Here is a 17,727-nt window from a genome sequence, read left to right as displayed (position 1 = left end):
ACAATCCTAGAAATTTGGCTACTGCGATCTGTGTACTATTATGTTAGAACTGAGAAGATGAATTTATATTATTGATATTTAGAAACTGAATTTAGAAATTTAGACATTTGCATTCAGAAATTGATCACCATCTTCAAGTACTTGAAGGGCTGTCATATAGAGGATGGTGTGGAATTGTTTTCTGTGGCCCCGGAAGGTAGGACCAGAACCAACGGGTTGAAATTAAATCAGAAGAGTTTCCAGCTCAACATTAGGAAGGACTTCCTCACCGTTAGAGCAGTTCCTCAGTGAAACAGTCTTCCTCGGGAGGTGGTGGGCTCTCCTTCCTTGGAGGTTTTTCAACAGAGGCTAGATGGCCATCTGACAGCATAAGAACATAAGAGAAGCCATGTTAGATCAGGCCAATGGCCCATCCAGTCCATCACGCTGTGTCACATAGTGGCCCAAATTTTTTTTATATATATATATACACACACACACACACTGTGGCTAATAGCCACTGATGGACCTCTGCTCCATATTTTTATCTAGCCCCCTCTTGAAGGTGGCTATGCTTGTGGCCGCCACCACCTTCTGTGGCAGTGAATTCCACATGTTACTCACCCTTTGGGTGAAACAATGACAGCAATGAGGATCCTGTGAATTTAGGGGGAGGTGTTTGTGAGTTTCCTATATTGTGCAGGGGGTTGGACTAGATGACCCTGGGGGGTACCTTCCAACTCAGGAGGTGGTGGGCTCTCCTTCCTTGGAGGTTTTTAAAACAGAGGCTAGACAGCCATCTGACAGCAATGAGAATCCTGTGAATTTAGGGGGAGGTGTTTGTGAGTTTCCTGCATTTTGCAGGGGGTTGGACTAGGTGACCCTGGAGGTCCCTTCCAACTCTGTGATTCTATAATACATATAAATAGTATATTTTGTATTGTCTTTTGGTGAAGTTTGTTTCCATTGCCATTTATACCAAAACCTGTCAGAGTTCATCCCTGGAGAAAATGGCTGCATTAAAGGGTGGACTAAGAACAGAAGAGAAGCCATATCGGATCAGGCCAATGGCCCAACACTCTGTCACACATTGGCCAAAAAAACCCAGGTTCCATCAGGAGGTCCACCAGTGGGGCCAGGGCACTAGAAGCCCTTTCTTTGACTCTATGGCCTTGTACCTTGCTGAGGCCCCTCCCCTCCTCAAACCCCACCCTCTCTTGGCTCCGCCCCCAAAGTCTACAGGTACTTTCCAACACAGACCTGGCAAGCCTAGAGGGAGGTAGTTGTGAATTTCCTGTGCAGTGTGCAGGGTGAGCCTAGATAACTCTTGAGGTCCCTTCCAACTCTGCTTTCTTATGGACTCTCCTCCACTGCCATCAGGAACAGCTCCCTGCTTCCTCTGACAGCCTTTCAAATACTTCACAAGAGCAATCGTTCCCCCCCCCCCCCGCCTCAACCTCCTCCAGAACGAACATTCCCAAGTCCCAAAGCGGTTTCGTTCTGCTGCTAGCCCCCATGAGTCAAGAGCCCTGAAGTTAACTGTTCTTGGACAGCTGCCTGAATGTCCTTTTACCTGAAAAAAAAAAGTCTCTCTCTGTCTCTCTCTGAAAACCAGAATGCTCCTGAGATGAGGATATCATTCAAGGGTACAAAAATACCCCGGGCCTAAAGAACAAACTGGAACTTCTCTTCTCTATTGTCTAAACCATCATCAAATTCACCGCCACAGGAGGTGGTGGCGGCTGCAAGCATAGACGGCTTCAAGAGGGGATTGGATCAACATCTGGAGCAGAGGTCCATCAGTGGCTCTTAGCCACAGCGTATCGTTAGAACTCTCTTTCTCAGGCAGTGATGCTCTTTCTTCTTGGTGCTGTGGAGGGCAAAATGGGAGGGCTTCTAGTATCCTGGCCCCACTGGTGGACCTCCTGATGGCACGTGGTTTTTTTGGCCACTGTGTGACACAGAGTGTTGGACTGGATGGGCCATTGGCCTGATCCAACATGGCTTCTCTTCTGTTCTTATGTGACACAGAGTGTTGGACTGGATGGGCCATTGGCCTGATCCAACATGGCTTCTCTTCTGTTCTTATGTGACACAGAGTGTTGGACTGGATGGGCCACTGACCTGATCCAACATGGCTTCTCTTGTGTTCTTATGTGACACAGAGTGTTGGACTGGAGGGGCTACTGGCCTGATCCAACATGGCTTCTCTTATGTTCTTATGTGACACAGAGTGTTGGACTGGATGGGCCATTGGCCTGATCCAACAGGGCTTCTCTTCTGTTCTGTGTTTTAACAATTTATTAATAACATATGGTTACAGTAATTAATTGTCTCTTTTCTATACTAACCCATATGATATTTCAACCCCCCCTCCCTCCAATATTTGACTTCCCCGAAGTTGTACATTTAAATTCAATTATAAAGGTACCACTAACCAATCAAAGTTCAATATTTTTCTTCTCTTATATAATAATATATCCTAAGTAATGCCCAAGACTTGGTGAGAGATGTAAAAGTGATTGCGCCGCTTGGGAGCAGTGACCATAATGTTATTGATTTCACCGTTTGTATAAATAGGGAGTTGTCCAAAAAGACCACCACAACCACGTTTAACTTTAAAAGGGGTAAATACACTGAGATGAGGAGGCATGTGAGGAAGAAACTGAAAGGAAAGGTACATACGGTCAAAACCCTTGAGAAAGCTTGGACGCTATTTAAAACTATAATCCTAGAAGCTCAGATAAAATACATACCACAAGTTAGGAAAGGCACAAACAGGCATAAGAAAAGGCCTGCGTGGTTAACAAATAAAGTAATGGAAGCTGTAAAAGGTAAGAAGGACTCCTTTAAGCGGTGGAAAACCAGTCCAAGTGAGATTAGTAAAAGGGAACACAGGCTGTGGCAAATCAAATGCAAGACTGTGATCAGGCAGGCAAAAAGGGACTATGAGGAGCATATTGCAAAAAACATAAAGACCAACAATAAAACTTTCTTCAAATATATTAGAAGTAGGAAACCAGCCAGGGAGGCAGTGGGGCCCTTGGATGACCATGGGGTAAAAGGATTACTGAAGGAGGATAGGGAAATGGCTGAAAAGCTAAATGAATTTTTTGCCTCCGTCTTCACTGTAGAAGACGAGAACTTTTTGCCCGCCCCAGAACCACTAATTTTGGAAGGGGTGTTGAAAGACCTGAGTCAGATTGAGGTGACAAATGAGGAGGTCCTACAACTGATAGACAAATTAAAAACTAATAAGTCACCGGGTCCGGATGGCATACATCCGAGAGTTCTGAAGGAACTCAAAGTTGAACTTGTGGATCTTCTAACAAAAATCTGTAATCTTTCATTGAAATCTGCCTCCATTCCTGAGGACTGGAAGGTAGCAAATGTCACCCCCATCTTTAAAAAAGGTTCCAGAGGAGATCCGGGAAACTACAGGCCAGTCAGTCTGACTTCAATACCGGGAAAGTTGGTAGAAACCATTATCAAGGACAGAATGAGTAGGCACATTGATGAACACGGGTTATTGAGGAAGACTCAGCATGGGTTCTGCAAGGGAAGATCTTGCCTCACTAACCTGTTGCATTTCTTTGAGGGGGTGAACAAACATGTGGACAAAGGAGACCCGATAGATGTTGTTTACCTTGACTTCCAGAAAGCTTTTGATAAAGTTCCTCATCAAAGGCTCCTTAGAAAGCTTGAGAATCATGGAGTAAAAGGACAGGTCCTCTTGTGGATCAAAAACTGGCTGAGTAATAGGAAGCAGAGAGTGAGTATAAATGGGCAGTCTTCGCAGTGGAGGACGGTAAGCAGTGGGGTGCCGCAGGGCTCGGTACTGGGTCCCATGCTTTTTAACTTGTTCATAAATGATTTAGAGTTCGGAGTGAGCAGTGAAGTGGCCAAGTTTGCGGATGACACTAAATTGTTCAGGGTGGTGTGTGACACAGAGTGTTGGACTTGATGGGCCGTTGGCCTGATCCAACATGGCTTCTCTTATGTTCTTATGTTCTTAATAATAATAATAATAAATTTTTATTTGTACCCCGCCCTCCCCTGCCGAAGCAGGCTCAGGGCGGCTAACAATACGATGACCAATGGTGCACCAAACAATAAAACAATTACATTAGAAACATTAAATTAAACATTAATTAACCTTAAAAACCTGTTAAAACAATTAACTAAAACATATTATAACACTATCCTTGACGCTCTTCTAGTTAGTACTGATGGCGGATTTTCTTCGTTGTCGGTATAATTCAGTTATTCATAAAAGCTAATTTAAAAAGGGTGGTCTTGCAGGCCCTGCGGAACTGATCAAGGTTCCGCAGGGCCCGCACCTCCTCTGGGAGTTGGTTCCAGAGATATGGGGCTGCGGCCGAAAAGGCCCGAGAGCGAGTATTCTGTAGTTTAATTTGTCTTGGCCCAGGGTTAGTCAGTCTGTTCTTTCCTACTGACCTCAGTGCTCTCTGGGGTTCATACGGGGAGAGACGGTCCTTCAGGTAGGCTGGTCCTCTCTCTACTACTACTCTCTCTACTACTACTTCTCTCATTACTCTCATTACTCACTGGAGAAACGTCGACTGCGGGGTGACATGATAGAGGTTTACAAGATAATGCATGGGATGGAGAAAGTAGAGAAAGAAGTACTTTTCTCCCTTTCTCACAATACAAGAACTCGTGGGCATTCGATGAAATTGCTGAGCAGACAGGTTAAAACGGATAAAAGGAAGTACTTCTTCACCCAAAGGGTGATTAACATGTGGAATTCACTGCCACAGGAGGTGGTGGCGGCCACAAGTATGGCCACCTTCAAGAGGGGTTTAGATAGAAATATGGAGCACAGGTCCATCGGTGGCTATTAGCCACAGTGTATGTGTGTATATAAAAATTTTTGCCACTGTGTGACACAGAGTGTTGGACTTGATGGGCCGTTGGCCTGATCCAACATGGCTTCTCTTATGTTCTTATGTACTAAAAAATTGTCCAATGACTTTTTATATTCCATTCTTTCTCCATATATCTTTTAAATTTCTTCCACTCCTTTTTGAATATATCTAAATCATAGTCTCTTAAAGTTTTAGTTAATTTGTCCATCTCACTCCACGATAAAACTTTCACAATCCAATCCCATTTCTCTGGTATTGTTCCTTGTTTCCAAAGCTGCGCATACAATGTCCTAGCAGCTGAGAGCAAGTACCAAATTAAAGTCCTGTCTTCCTTTGGAAATTTTTCTAATTGTAATCCAAGCAAAAAAGTCTCTGCAGTTTTCTTGAAGTCATAACCCAAAATTTTGGAGATTTCTTGTTGTATCATCTTCCAATACTCTTTTGCTTTTTCACAAGTCCACCACATGTGAAAGAAAGAACCTTTGTGTTTTCTACATTTCCAACATCTACCCGACATCTTCTTACTCATCCTAGCCAGCTTTTTCGGAGTCATATACCACCTATACATCATCTTGAAACAGTTCTCTTTAATACTCTGACAGGTTGAAATCTTCATAGAGTTCTTCCAAAGGTGCTCCCATGTATCCATTTGTATTTCTCTGTTCACATTGATTGCCCATTTGACCATTTGAGACTTTACTACTTCTTCTTCTGTAGACCATTTCAATAATAATTTGTATACTTTCGATATTAATTTTTCATTGTCTCCAAGCAGGACCCTTTCCAGTTCTGTTTGCTCGCGTCTAATTCCATCCGATTTTATATCATTTTCCATCAAGCTTTTAATTTGTTGCATTTGAAACCAGTCATATTTATTGTTTAACTCTTCTGCAGATTTTAATTCAATTTCGTCTCCTTTAATCTTGAGCAGTTGATTATATGACATCGCTCTTTCTTCATCAGATTCAGCTGTTATTTTTATTACTTCTGCTGGCACTATCCAAAGTGGCCTGATCCAACAGGGCTTCTCTTATGTTCTTATGTGACACAGAGTGTTGGACTGGAGGGGCCACTGGCCTGATCCAACAGGGCTTCTCTTCTGTTCTTATGTGACACAGAGTGTTGGACTGGAGGGGCCACTGGCCTGATCCAACAGGGCTTCTCTTATGTTCTTATGTGACACAGAGTGTTGGACTGGAGGGGCCATTGGCCTGATCCAACAGGGCTTCTCTTATGTTCTTATGTGACACAGAGTGTTGGACTGGATGGGCCACTGGCCTGATCCAACAGGGCTTCTCTTCTGTTCTTATGTGACACAGAGTGTTGGACTGGAGGGGCCACTGGCCTGATCCAACAGGGCTTCTCTTATGTTCTTATGTGACACAGAGTGTTGGACTGGATGGGCCACTGGCCTGATCCAACAGGGCTTCTCTTCTGTTCTTATGTGACACAGAGTGTTGGACTGGAGGGGCCACTGGCCTGATCCAACAGGGCTTCTCTTATGTTCTTATGTGACACAGAGTGTTGGACTGGAGGGGCCATTGGCCTGATCCAACAGGGCTTCTCTTATGTTCTTATGTGACACAGAGTGTTGGACTGGAGGGGCCATTGGCCTGATCCAACAGGGCTTCTCTTATGTTCTTATGTGACACAGAGTGTTGGACTGGAGGGGCCACTGGCCTGATCCAACAGGGCTTCTCTTATGTTCTTATGTGACACAGAGTGCTGGACTGGAGGGGCCATTGGCCTGATCCAACAGGGCTTCTCTTATGTTCTTATGTGACACAGAGTGTTGGACTGGAGGGGCCACTGGCCTGATCCAACAGGGCTTCTCTTATGTTCTTATGTGACACAGAGTGTTGGACTGGAGGGGCCATTGGCCTGATCCAACAGGGCTTCTCTTATGTTCTTATGTGACACAGAGTGTTGGACTGGAGGGGACACTGGCCTGATCCAACAGGGCTTCTCTTATGTTCTTATGTGACACAGAGTGTTGGACTAGAGGGGCCACTGGCCTGATCCAACATGGCTTCTCTTATGTTCTTATGTGACACAGAGTGTTGGACTGGATGGGCCACTGGCCTGATCCAACATGGCTTCTCTTATGTTCTTCTGTGACACAGAGTGTTGGACTGGAGGGGCCACTGGCCTGATCCAACATGGCTTCTCTTATGTTCTTATGTGACACAGAGTGTTGGACTGGATGGGCCATTGGCCTGATCCAACAGGGCTTCTCTTATGTTCTTATGTGACACAGAGTGTTGGACTGGATGGGCCATTGGCCTGATCCAACATGGCTTCTCTTATGTTCTTATGTGACACAGAGTGTTGGACTGGAGGGGCCACTGGCCTGATCCAACAGGGCTTCTCTTATGTTCTTATGTGACACAGAGTGTTGGACTGGATGGGCCATTGGCCTGATCCAACATGGCTTCTCTTATGTTCTTATGTGACACAGAGTGTTGGACTGGATGGGCCATTGGCCTGATCCAACAGGGCTTCTCTTATGTTCTTATGTGACACAGAGTGTTGGACTGGAGGGGCCACTGGCCTGATCCAACAGGGCTTCTCTTATGTTCTTATGTGACACAGAGTGTTGGACTGGATGGGCCATTGGCCTGATCCAACATGGCTTCTCTTATGTTCTTATGTGACACAGAGTGTTGGACTGGATGGGCCACTGGCCTGATCCAACAGGGCTTCTCTTATGTTCTTATGTGACACAGAGTGTTGGACTGGAGGGGCCACTGGCCTGATCCAACAGGGCTTCTCTTATGTTCTTATGTGACACAGAGTGTTGGACTGGATGGGCCATTGGCCTGATCCAACAGGGCTTCTCTTATGTTCTTATGTGACACAGAGTGTTGGACTGGATGGGCCATTGGCCTGATCCAACAGGACTTCTCTTATGTTCTTATGTGACACAGAGTGTTGGACTACATGGGCCATTGGCCTGATCCAACAGGGCTTCTCTTCTGTTCTTATGTGACACAGAGTGTTGGACTGGATGGGCCATTGGCCTGATCCAACAGGGCTTCTCTTCTGTTCTTATGTGACACAGAGTGTTGGACTGGATGGGCCATTGGCCTGATCCAACAGGGCTTCTCTTCTGTTCTTATGTGACACAGAGTGTTGGACTGGATGAGCCATTGGCCTGATCCAACAGGGCTTCTCTTATGTTCTTATGTGACACAGAGTGTTGGACTGGATGGGCCATTGGCCTGATCCAACAGGGCTTCTCTTATGTTCTTATGTGACACACAGTGTTGGAGTGTATGGGCCATTGGCCTGATCCAACATGGCTTCTCTTCTGTTCTTATGTCTTGGGCAGTGATGCTCTGTATTCTTGGTGCTTGGGGTGGCCAACAGTGGGAGGGCTTCTAGTGTCCTGGGCCCACTGACGGACCTCCTGATGGCACTTGGGGTTTTTTGGTCACTGTGTGTGAAACAGAGTGTTGGACTGGATGGGCCACTGGCCTGATCCAACATGGCTTCTCTTGTGTTCTTATGTAACACAGAGTGTTGGACTGGATGGGCCACTGGCCTGATCCAACATGGCTTCTCTTGTGTTCTTATGTAACACAGAGTGTTGGACTGGATGGGCCACTGGCCTGATCCAACATGACTTCTCTTATGTTCTTATGTCTGGGGCAGTGATGCTCTGTATTCTTAGTGCTGGGGGGGCTAGTGCCCTGGCCCAACTGGTGGACCTCCTGATGCCTCCCGTTTTTTTGGCTACTCTGTGACAGTGTTGGACTGGATAGACCATTGGCCTGATCCAACATGGTTTCTCTTAGGTTCTTATCCCCCCAAAGTGGTTGAACTAGGGCTTTTTTTGTAGCAGGAACTCCTTTGCATATTAGGCTACACCCCCCTGATGTAGCCCACCTTCCAAGAACTTACAGTAGGCCCTGTAAGAAGAGCCTTGTAAGTTCTTGGAAGATTGGCTACAACACGGGGGCTTAGCCTCATATGCAATAGCCTCATAAACCCCAATTCTTGAGTGTTATGGGCAAAACAGGCATCTCATATATCTGTCTTCTCCAAGCGAGGGGAAAGGCAAGACGTCTTGTGATGTGCGCGAGAAAGGACACTGTGTGGAAATGCTTCGGTGAGCAACACAAAGAAAGACCGACACACAGGGTGCAATTTATCATAATATGCCGACTCTTTTCCATACCAGCCTAAATGCAGCCCTCCCCCTATTAAGGAAGCTGTGTATGGAACTTTCTTTTCTAAATTGATTGATTGGCTGCTGTCAATGGGGAAGGTCCTGGGAGATGTTTTTCTTTTTTTCAGCCAGAGAGAGAGAGAAGAAGTTAGGAGCAAACCGTAAAAGGAAGATTTATTCCACCTTGTGAATCTTGAAATGGCATTACATCTCCAAGAGTTCTAAGGAGACTTAAGAACCTCCACTCCTAGTGATCTTCGTGGTGGTGGAAGGTGGCATCAAGTCACAGCTAACTAACCATGTCCCTAGGGTTTTCAGAGCGAAACACAGTAAGCAGTGGGGTGCCGCAGGGCTCAGTACTGGGTCCCATGCTCTTTAACTTGTTCATAAATGATTTGGAGTTGGGAGTGAGCAGTGAAGTGGCCAAGTTTGCGGATGACACTAAATTGTTCAGGGTGGTGAGAACCAGAGAGGATTGTGAGGAACTCCAAAGGGATCTGTTGAGGCTGGGTGAGTGGGCGTCAACGTGGCAAATGAGGTTCAGTGTGGCCAAGTGCAAAGTAATGCACACTGGGGCCATGAATCCCAGCTACAAATACAAGTTGATGGTGTGTGAACTGGCAGAGACTGACCAAGAGAGAGATCTTGGGGTCGTGGTAGAAAACTCACTGAAAATGTCAAGACAGTGTGCGATTGCAATAAAAAAGGCTAACGCCATGTTGGGAATTATTAGAAAGGGAATTGAAAACAAATCAGCCAGTATCATAATGCCCCTGTATAAATCGATAGTGCGGGCTCATTTGGAGTTCTGTGTGCAATTCTGGTCACCGCACCTCAAAAAGGATATTATAGCATTGGAAAAAGTGCAGAAAAGGGCAACTTGAATGATTAAAGGGTTGGAACCCTTTCCCTATGAAGAAAGGTTAAAACGCTTGGGGCTCTTTAGCTTGGAGAAACGTCGACTGCGGGGTGACATGATAGAGGTTGACAAGATTATGCACGGGATGGAGAAAGTAGAGAAAGAAGTACTTTTCTCCTTTTCTTACAATACAAGAACTCGTGGGCATTTGATGAAATTGCTGAGCAGTCAGGTTAAAACAGATAAAAGGAGGTACTTCTTCACCCAAAGGGTGATTAACATGTGGAATTCACTACCACAGGAGGTGGTGGCGGCCACAAGCATAGCCACCTTCAAGAGGGGTTTGGATAAAAATATGGAGCAGAGGTCCATCAGTGGCTATTAGCCACAGTGTGTATATATATGTGTGTATGTATGTATGTGTGTGTGTGTGTGTGTGTATATATATATATATATATATATATATATATGTATATATATAATTTTTTTGGTCACTATGTGACACAGAGTGTTGGCTCTGGGCAAGTGCTGGCAGTGATGGATTTTGAAACGCTTGGGGGGCAACAGCAAGAGGGTTTCTAGTGTCCTAGCCCCACTGATGGACCTCCTGATGGCACCTGGGTTTTTTGGCCACTGCGTGACACAGAGTGTTGGACTAGATGGGCCATTGGCCTGATCCAACAGGGCTTCTCTTATGTTCTTATGTGACACAGAGTGTTGGACTGGATGGGCCATTGGATCAGGAGAAGGCATGTTGGATCAGGCCAGTGGCCCCTCCAGTCCAATACTCTGTGTCACATAAGAACATAAGAGAAGCCCTGTTGGATCAGGCCAATGGCCCATCCAGTCCAACACTCTGCGTCACACAGTGGCCAAAAAACCCATGTGCCATCAGGAGGTCCATCAGTGGGGCTAGGACACTAGAAACCCTCTTGCTGTTGCCTACCCAAGCATCAAGAATACAGAGCATCACTGCCCCAAACATAAGAACATAAGAGAAGCCATGTTGGATCAGGCCAATGGCCCATCCACTCCAATACTCTGTGTCACACAGTGGCCAAAAACCCAGGTGCCATCAGGAGGTCCATCAGTGGGGTCAGGACACTAGAAGTCCTCCCACTGTGCCCCCTCAAGCACCAAGAATACAAAGCATCACTGCCCCAGACATAAGAACGTAAGAGAAGCCATGTTGGATCAGGCCAATGGCCCATTCAATCCAACACTCTGTGTCACACAGTGGCCAAAAAACCCAGGTGCTATCAGGAGGTCCATCAGACAGAGCATCACTGCCCCGGACATAAGAACATAAGAGAAGCCATGTTGGTTCAGGTCAATGGCCCATCCAGTTCAACACTCTGTGTCACACAGTGGCCAAGAAAACCAGGTGCCATCAGGAGGTCCACCAGTGCGGCCAGGACACAAGAAGTCCACCCACTGTCCCCCCCCCCACAAGCACCAGGAATACAGAGCATCACTGCCCCAGACATAAGAACAGTAGAGAAGCCATGTTGGATCAGGCCAATGGCCCATTCAATCCAACACTCTGTGTCACACAGTGGCCAAAAAAACCCAAGTGCCATCAGGAGGTCCATCAGCAGGGCCAGGACACTAGAAGCCCTCCCACTGCGCCCCACCCCCCAAGCACCAAGAATACAGAGCATCACTGCCCCAGACAGAGAGTTGTATCTATACCCTGCGGCTAATAGCCACTGATGGACCTCTGCTCCAGATGTTGATCCAATCCCCTCTTGAAGCCGTATATGCTTGTAGCTGCGGACACCATCCTTGGCCTCAGGGCCTATTCTTGGCTGACTTTCAAAAAACCTGAGAGCCAGTTTGGTGTAGAGGTGAAGTGGGCGGACTCTGGGAGAACCGGGTTTGATTCCCCACTCCTCCACCTGCAGCTGCTGGAATGGCCTTGGGTCAGCCATAGGTCACTTACCTGAGAGAACCGGGTTTAATTCCCCACTCCTCCACTTGCATCTACCAGAATGGCCTTGGGTCAGCCAGAGCTCTCTTATCTGGGAGAACCGGGTTTGATTCCCCGCTCCTCCACTTGCAGCTGCTGGAATGGCCTTGGGTCAGCCAGAGCTCTCTTATCTGGGAGAACCGGGTTTGAGTCCGCACTCCTCCACTTGCACCTGCTGGAATGGCCTTGGGTCAGCCATAGCTCTCTTATCTGGGAGAACTGGGTTTGATTCCCCACTCCTCCACTTGCAGCTGTTGGAATGGCCTTGGGTCAGCCAGAGCTCTCTTATCTGGGAGAACCGGGTTTGATTCCCCACTCCTCCACCTGCAGCTGCTGGAATGACCTTGGGTTAGCCATTGCTCTGGCAGGAGTTGTCCTTGAAAGTGCAGCTTCTGGGAGAGCTCTCTCAGCCCCACCCACCTCACAGGGTGTCTGTTGCGGAGGAAGAAGATAAAGGAGATTGTAAGCCGCTGAGTCTTTGATTCAGAGAGAAGGGTGGGGTATAAATCTGCAATTCTTCTTCTTCTTCTGTAAGAGTGAGCAGAGCCAGAAGTGCCAAGCAATGAGATGACTCAACCCTTTCTCCTGCCTGTGACCTAACACTGCCTTGGTTGGTCACACCGAAGGGATCTGTATTTCCGAAGGCGGAGAAAACGGCACCGCGGGCGGTTGGGGCTTCGAGAACATCTTTTATGGAAAAGGTACCTCCCAGAGCAATCCAGCACAAAGTCGCTACGAGAAAAAGTCTTGGAAAAAATTCCCCAGGCTGCCTTCTGAGCAGAAAGAAGTACCGTTTCTGCCTGACTCTCTTGCCCTCACCTCTGGGGGGCTTTTAAACTTCAGAGCAGCCAAGAGGACGAAAAGCGTTTCAAAATCCATCACTGCCGGCACTTGCCCAGAGCCAATCCATCAAAGGCCAGGGGTATTCTGCATTCCGTGTCAGTATTTTACTGCCAAAAGGACATTATATTTCGCAGGCAGTATTGAGTACCTTAGCCGCGTGCCATCTTTCTCTTTCTGTCATCTCAAAATACTTAAAGGCATGCCCAAAATGCAAAGCCTGTTGACAAAATTTTGGCCTGGAATGAAAAAAAAAAAAAGCTCAGCTGACTAATTTTAGCCAGCCTCACAAGATAAACGAATGTGCATCAGCCCGCAAGTGAAAACTCAGCAATCCAGTGCAAAACAGGAGACGCTAAACATATTTCATCAAAATATAATTAACGAGGAAAAATACGATGAGTCAGCCCCAGAGTAAAATAATCCATATCTATCTGTCTAGAAACGCAGATCTGCAGGGGACCTCCAGGGTCATCTAGTCTAACCCCCGGCGCAATGCAGGGAATTTACAGCTTCCCCACCTCCACACTCTGTAATCTCTGCTGAATGTCTGGTGTACTGGTGAAATGCACGGACTCTTATCTGGGAGAACTGAGTTTGATTCCCCGCTCCTTCACTTGCAGCTGCTGGAATGGCCTTGGGTCAGCCATAGCTCTTGCAGAGTTGTCCTTGAAAGGGCAGCTTCTGGGAGAGCTCTCTCAGCCCCACCCACCTCACAGGGTGTCTGTTGTGGGGGAAGAAGATAAAGGAGATTGTAAGCTGCTCTGAGTCTCTGATTCAGAGAGAAGGGCGGGGTATAAATCTGCAGTCTTCTTATTCTTCTTAGAGGGAGCCTTGGCTCCAAGCCCAGAAAATGGCAAAAAACCCTCCAGGATTTTGTTTCCTGGGTTAAATGTGGAATGCCACGTTGAGAAAGGAAATATTATATGCCTGAAGTATCGCCATTGCAACTTATCTGATTGTTTTATTGTCTTATTGTTTTAATATTGCTTATTGTTTATTGTGTATTTTATGTTGTCAGCCTCCCTGAGTCTGCATAGAATAGGTGGGATATAAATATAAGGTAAATAAATAAAAAATAAATAAAATAAAGGCAACTGATGGAAAAGACTGATCTATTTCACAGAAAGGGCCGGTCTACCTGCAGAGCCAGTTTGGTGTAGAGCGGCGCATTGTAATCTGGAGAACCGGGTTCAATTCCCCACTCCTCCACATGCAGCCAGCTGGGTAACCTTGAGTCAGCCACAGTTCTCGCAGAGCTGCTCTCTCAGTTCTCTCCGCGCTCTCTCAGCCCCACCTGCCTCACAGGGTGTCTGTTGTGAGAAGGGGAAAGGAAAGGAGATTGTAAGCCACTCTGAGACGCCGGGTGAAGGGTGGGGTATAAATCCAACTCCTCCTACCCCTTCCCCCTCCTCCAAATTCTCCTGTGCCGGCCTTGTCAAAATGAATGGGGACTGCCCCAAAACTTTGTTCTATGAAGATTGCACCAGAAAACCACTGCCAGAAGATGAGATTAGTTGTTAAAACGGATAAAAGGAAGTCCTTCTTCACCCAAAGGGTGATTAACATGTGGAAATCACTGCCACAGGAAGTGGTGGCGGCTACAAGCATAGACAGCTTCAAGAGGGGGTTAGATAAAAATATGGAGCAGAGGTCCATCAATCACATTGTGTGGCCACTGTGTGACACAGACTGTTGGACTGGATGGGCTATTGGCCTGATCCAACATGGCTTCTCTTATGTTCCTATGTGATACAGAGTGTTGGACTGAATGGGCCATTGGCCTGATCCAAGATGGCTTCTCTTATGTTCTTATGTGACACAGAGTGTTGGACTGGATGGGCCATTGGCCTGATCCAACAGGGTTTCTCTTATGTTCTTATGTGACGTAGAGTGTTGGACTGGATGAACCATTGGCCTGATCCAACATGGCTTCACTTATGTTCTTCTGTGATGCAGAGTGTTGGACTGGATGGACCATTGGCCTGATCCAACATGGCTTCTCTTATGTTCTTCTGTGACGCAGTGTTGGACTGGATGGACCATTGGCCTGATCCAACATGGCTTCTCTTATGTTCTTATGTGACGTAGAGTGTTGGACTGGATGGACCATTGGCCTGATCCAACATAGCTTCACTTATGTTCTTCTGTGATGCAGAGTGTTGGACTGGATGGACCATTGGCCTGATCCAACATGGCTTCTCTTATGTTCTTATGTGACACAGAGTGTTGGACTGGAGGGGCCACTGCCCTGATCCAACACGGCTTCTCTTATGTTCTTCTGTGACACAGAGTGTTGGAATGGAGGGGCCACTGGCCTGATCCAACATGGCTTCTTTTATTTTCTTCTGTGACGCAGAGTGTTGGACTGGATGGACCACTGGCCTGATCCAACAGTGCTTCCCTTATGTTCTTATGTGACACAGAGTGTTGGACTGGAGGGGCCATTGGCCTGATCCAACATGGCTTCTCTTATGTTCTTATGTGACACAGAGTGTTGGACTGGAGGGGCCATTGGCCTGATCCAACAGGGCTTCTCTTATGTTCTTATGTGACACAGAGTGTTGGACTGGAGGGGCCATTGGCCTGATCCAACAGGGCTTCTCTTATGTTCTTATGTTTTCTCCACATCAGACACCTCCATAAAATAAGCAGTCCTCACATCTATTCCACCTGCTTGGCACCCTGACCCCCCTCAGAGATTTTGTAACGGATTTTCATTAACATTATATATTTTATTCATGAAGCGCTGTTTAACTTTATTTTCTTACGCTTCACAGCATTATAGCATCATCCTAACTATGTTTACTCAGAAGCGACGGGCTCAGTAAGTCTTAGAATCATAGAATCTTTGAATTCGAAGGGACCTCCAGGGTCATCTAGTCCAACCCCCTGCACAATGCAGGAAACTCACACACACCTCCCCTTAAATTCGCAGGATCTTCATTGCTGTCAGATGGCCATCTAGCCTCTGCTTAAACACCTGCAAGGAAGGAGAGCCCACCACCTCCCGAAAAAGCCTGTTCCACTGAGGAACCGCTCTAACAGTCAGGAAGTTCTTCCTAATGTTGAGACATTCCCAATTAACATGAAGATGGTAAGGGGTCTGGTGACCAAGCCCTTTGAAGAGGGGTTGAAGGAGCTGGGCATGTTTAGCCTGGAGAGGAGGCAGGTGAGAGATGATATGATCACCATCTTGAAGTACTTGAAGGGCTGTCATCTAGAGGATGGTGTGGAATTGTTTTCTGTGGCCCCAGAAGGTAGGACTAGAACCAATGGATTGAAATTAAATCAAAAGAGTTTCCGGCTCAACATTAGGAAGAACATCCTGACCGTTAGAGCGGTTCCTCAGTGGAACAGACTTCCTCAGGAGGTGGTGGGCTCTCCTTCCTTGGAGGTTTTTAACAGAGGCTAGATGGCCATCTGACAATGAGGATCCTGTGAATTTAGGAGGAGGTGTTTGTGAGGACTAGGTGACCCTGGAGGTCACTTCCAACTCTATGGTTCTGATTCTACATGGGATAGCTCAGGGGTGGCTAAAATTTTAACATAAAAGCCACATCAAATAAACATCAGAAGACCCCAGCTGGATCAGACCAGGGAGGGTCCATCTAGTCCAGCCTCCTGTCTCACACAGTGGCCAGCCAGTTCCTCTAGAGGGCCAACAACAGGGCAGAGAGGCCAAGGCCTTCCCCTGAAAAGAACAACAGAAGAGTCCTGCTGGGTCAGACCAGTGAGGGTTCATCTAGTCCAGCCTCCTGTCTCACACAGTGGCCAGCCAGTTCAGCTGGAGGGCCAACAACAGGGCATAGAGGCCGAGGCCTTCCCCTGAGAAGAACCTCAGAAGAGCCCTGCTGGATCAGACCAGGGAGGGTCCATCTAGTCCAGCCTCCTGTCTCACACAGTGGCTAGCCAGTTCCTCTGGAGGGCCAACAACACGGCAGAGAGGCCAAGGCCTTCCCCTGAGAAGAACATCAGAAGAGCCCTGCTGGATCAGACCAGTGAGGGTCCATCTAGTCCAGCCTCCTGTCTCACACAGTTGCCAGCCAGTTCCTCTGGAGGGCCCACAGCAGGGCAGAGAAGCCGAGGCCTTCCCCTGAAAAGAACCTCAGAAGAGCCCTGCTGGATCAGACCAGTGAGGATCCATCTAGTCCAGCCTCCTGTCTCACACAGTGGCCAGCCAGTTCCTCTAGAGGGCCAACAACAGGGCAGAGAGGCCAAGGCCTTCATAAGAACATGAGAAGAGCCCTGCTGGGTCAGACCAAGGAGGGTCCATCTAGTCCAGCCTCCTGTCTCACACAGTGGCCAGCCAGTTCCTCTGGAGGGACAACAACAGGGCAGAGAGGCCGAGGCCTTCCCCTGAAAAGAACCTCAGAAGAGCCCTGCTGGATCAGACCGGTGAGGATCCATCTAGTCCAGCCTCCTGTCTCACACAGTGGCCAGCCAGTTCCTCTAGAGGGCCAACAACAGGGCAAAGAGGCCAAGGCCTTCATAAGAACATGAGAAGAGCCCTGCTGGATCAGACCAGGGAGAGTCCATCTAGTCCAGCCTCCTGTCTCACACAGTGGCCAACCAATTCCTCTTGAGGGCCAACAACAGGACACAGAAACCGAGGCCTTCCTCTGATGTTGCTTCCTTGCTCTGGGATTTAGAGATTGACTGCCTCTGAACGCAGAAGTTCCCTTTAGTTACCATGGCTAGTACTAGCCACTAATAGACCTGTCCTCCATGACGCTGTCCAGGGATGGAATTCTAACAGGAGCTCCTTTGCGTATCAGGCCACACCCCCTGATGTAGCCAATCCTCCAAGAGCTTACCGAGCTCTTTTTTTGTAAGCTCTTGGAGGATTGGCTACACCAGGGGGTGCGGCCTGATATGCAAAGGAGCGGCTGCTAGCATCCCACCCCTGATGCTGTCTAATCCCAGAACAGTGGAGGAAGCGGTGCCGTCTGTGTGTTTTCAAGGGCAGCTGAAAGATAAAACAACACAACCGCTTCGGCAACTGGGAGCAGCAGTTCAT

This window comes from Heteronotia binoei, chromosome 3 (genome assembly GCF_032191835.1).
Source record: "Heteronotia binoei isolate CCM8104 ecotype False Entrance Well chromosome 3, APGP_CSIRO_Hbin_v1, whole genome shotgun sequence".
In the NCBI taxonomy this organism is placed as follows: Eukaryota; Metazoa; Chordata; class Lepidosauria; order Squamata; family Gekkonidae; genus Heteronotia; species Heteronotia binoei.
Note: the sequence above shows the minus strand (reverse complement) of the source record.